The following is a 3,421-nucleotide window of genomic DNA, read 5'->3' on the forward strand; positions in this document are numbered from 1 at the left end:
AAGCTCTGTTTCTGATGACTGGGATGAATGCAGGAACATATTTGTGACTGATGACTGACATAAGGGCAGTACAGTATGTGATAGGCATATCCGACTTTTATGATTATGATGGTCATAATGCCTCTTGACAGTGTAATAAAGTCTATTATCTTTGTCCAAGTAAAGTGACACAGGATGGTCATAATGCCTCTTGACAGTGTAATAAAGTCTATTATCTTTGTCCAAGTAAAGTGACACAGGATGGTCATAGTGTTTTTTGACAGTGTCATAAAGTGTACTTAAAATATGATGTAAAAAAAAACATTAAACACAATTGTTTAATTGATTAGGGGGAATTAATTGCCATCTGATTTGTTCTTTACATTATTCTTTACATGACATTCTTCCTCTCCCTTGTATTTCTGTTAGCGGCATTGGGTTTATATATATATATAACACTTGAGGAGGGCTGTGTCTCTGTGTATGTAGTTATATTCTCCTATTCTGTATTCTCAATTCTGTATTCTCAACATAGCTTATCCTATGTAAGTTCTTCTGTACATACCTACTTATATTTACTTACACTTATACTGTCTATACACACCACGTATTTTCTGCCGGACTCTGACATTCCTCGTTCTGACATTCCTCGTTCTGATATTCCTCGATCTGACATTCCTCGGTCTGACATTCCTCGTTCTGATATTCCTCGGTCTGACATTCCTCGTTCTGATATTCCTCTGTCTGACATTCCTCGTTCTCATATTCCTCGGTCTGACATTCCTCGTTCTGACATTCCTCATTCTGATATTCCTCAATCTGACATTCCTCGTTCTGACATTCCTCAATCTGACATTCCTCGTTCTGACATTCCTCAATCTGACATTCCTCGTTCTGACATTCCTCTGTCTGACATTCCTCGTTCTCATATTCCTCGGTCTGACATTCCTCGTTCTGACATTCCTCATTCTGATATTCCTCAATCTGACATTCCTCGTTCTGACATTCCTCAATCTGACATTCCTCGTTCTGACATTCCTCGGTCTGACATTCCTCGTTCTGATATTCCTCGGTCTGACATTCCTCGTTCTGATATTCCTCTGTCTGACATTCCTCGTTCTCATATTCCTCGGTCTGACATTCCTCGTTCTGACATTCCTCATTCTGATATTCCTCAATCTGACATTCCTCGTTCTGACATTCCTCAATCTGACATTCCTCGTTCTGACATTCCTCAATCTGACATTCCTCGTTCTGATATTCCTCGGTCTGACATTCCTCGTTATGCTTTTCCTAGTTCTTTATATACCTCATTCTGATATTCCTCGTTCTGATATTCCTAGTTCTTTATATACCTCATTCTGACATTCCTCGTTCTGCTATTCCTAGTTCTTTATATACCTCATTCTGATATTCCTCGTTCTGATATTCCTAGTTCTTTATATTCCTCATTCTGATATTCCTCGTTCTGACATTCCTCGTTCTGATATTCCTTGTTCTGATATTCCTTTGAACGGGGTATGGTAGTAGGTGCCAGGCGCAAAGAACTGCAACACTGCTGGATATTTCCCGCTCAACAGTTTCCCGTGGTCATCAAGAATGGTCCACCATCCAAAGGACATCTGTAATGGCTGTCATCGGTGGAAGAAGGTGAGGACCAAGGTGCAGTGTGGTAAGTCTTCATGATTTTTTATATAATCAGAACTTAACACTAAACAAAATAACAACTAGGAAGAACGAACAAACGAAACAGTCCTGTCTAGTGATGAAACACAAAACAGAAAATAATCACCCACCAAACACAGGTGGAAAAAGGCTACCTAAGTATGATTCTCAATCAGAGACAACTAACGACACCTGCCTCTGATTGAGAACCATACCATGCCAAACGCAAAATACAACATAGAAAAACAAACATAGACTGCCCATCCCAACTCACGCCCTGACCATACTAAAACAAAGACAAAACAAAGGAACTAAGGTCAGAACGTGACAACATCGAGTCAACTTGACACAAGTTTGGGAAGCATTGGAGTCAACATGAGCCAGCATCCCTGTGGAACGATTTTAACACCTTGTAGAGTCCATGACCTGACAAATTGAGGCTGTTCTGAGGGCTAAAGGGAGGAAGAGGGCGTGCAACTCAATATCAAGAAGGTGTTCCTAATGTTTGGTATACTCAGTGTACATAGAGGCCAGGGCATGGTCATAGTGACCAGTGTTTCCAGACAGCCAGTAGTAATGACCTGAGATAGTGATATCTGGCCCGTCCTCCATCCACTCACTGCAGAGAGGAACGTCACAGGCAGTCAGTGATAATATCAGCTCCACCATCACCATCACTAAGCACAGCTATCGGAAATCATTACCACCCTTTAATGACACTGCAATGATATAATTGATAAAGAAACACACACACTCGTGCATGCAGTGCATGTAAACCTAACAGACACACATGCATGTGCATGCACACACACACACACACACACATTCATGACATTGTAATTGTGTGTGTGAGAGAGAGGAATGCTCGTTCAGTGTGTGTGTGTGTTACTGAAAGCATAGCGGTCCTAAGGTCGATTAATCTGGTAAGAATGATTTCAGAAAGGGGAAATAGTGGGATCCTCATAGCTGAGTGTAAATGTACTATTTACAATATATTGTATGTTCATTCATGGATGCAATGGCCCATCTGATAAGAACAGTAATTATTTAGATGATGTGAATATCAATACATTTGTCTGGGGGGATTTTTGAATATGTATGAAAGGGTGTTTGTGTGTGTGAATTAAAACATGTTCTGGTCTCTCTCACTCACTCACTCACTCTCCATCCCTCCCTCTCTCTCACTCTTGCTCTCTCCCTCCCTCTCTCTTTATCCCTTCCCCCCCCCCCTCCCCCCTCTCTCTCTCTTTCTCTTTCTCTCTGTTTCTCTCTAGTAAAAAGCAGGACACTGGGGATCAGTTGTGTCTGGGAAAGTACCATTTTCCCAGCCAGGGTCCCTCTGTTCCCCATGCGGTCAAAATGGTCTGTTCCTCATTGACTCCAACGCATTAGTATTCAGCAGGCATAACACAAGGCAGTTCCCTAGCAGCCAGGTGACGCACCGTCTGGGAAAAACACACACACACACAGACATTCACACACACACACACACACACACACACACACAGACACACACAGAAAGAAAGACACACACACACACATACACACACACACACACACACACACAGACAGTCACACACACGCACACACACAGACAGACAGTTGCACACACACACACACACACACACACACACACATACATAGACAGTCACACACACAGACAGTCACATGGCGATGCATTGTCTGCTCAATACTGTCAGGCTGCTTCTATCATTTTCCCATTTGTTTTCTCTTCCTCTGTGGGTCTCTGTGTATCAGCGAGGATAAAGAACCTGTG

Source organism: Oncorhynchus kisutch, linkage group LG2 (assembly GCF_002021735.2).
Source record: "Oncorhynchus kisutch isolate 150728-3 linkage group LG2, Okis_V2, whole genome shotgun sequence".
Lineage (NCBI taxonomy): Eukaryota > Metazoa > Chordata > Actinopteri > Salmoniformes > Salmonidae > Oncorhynchus > Oncorhynchus kisutch.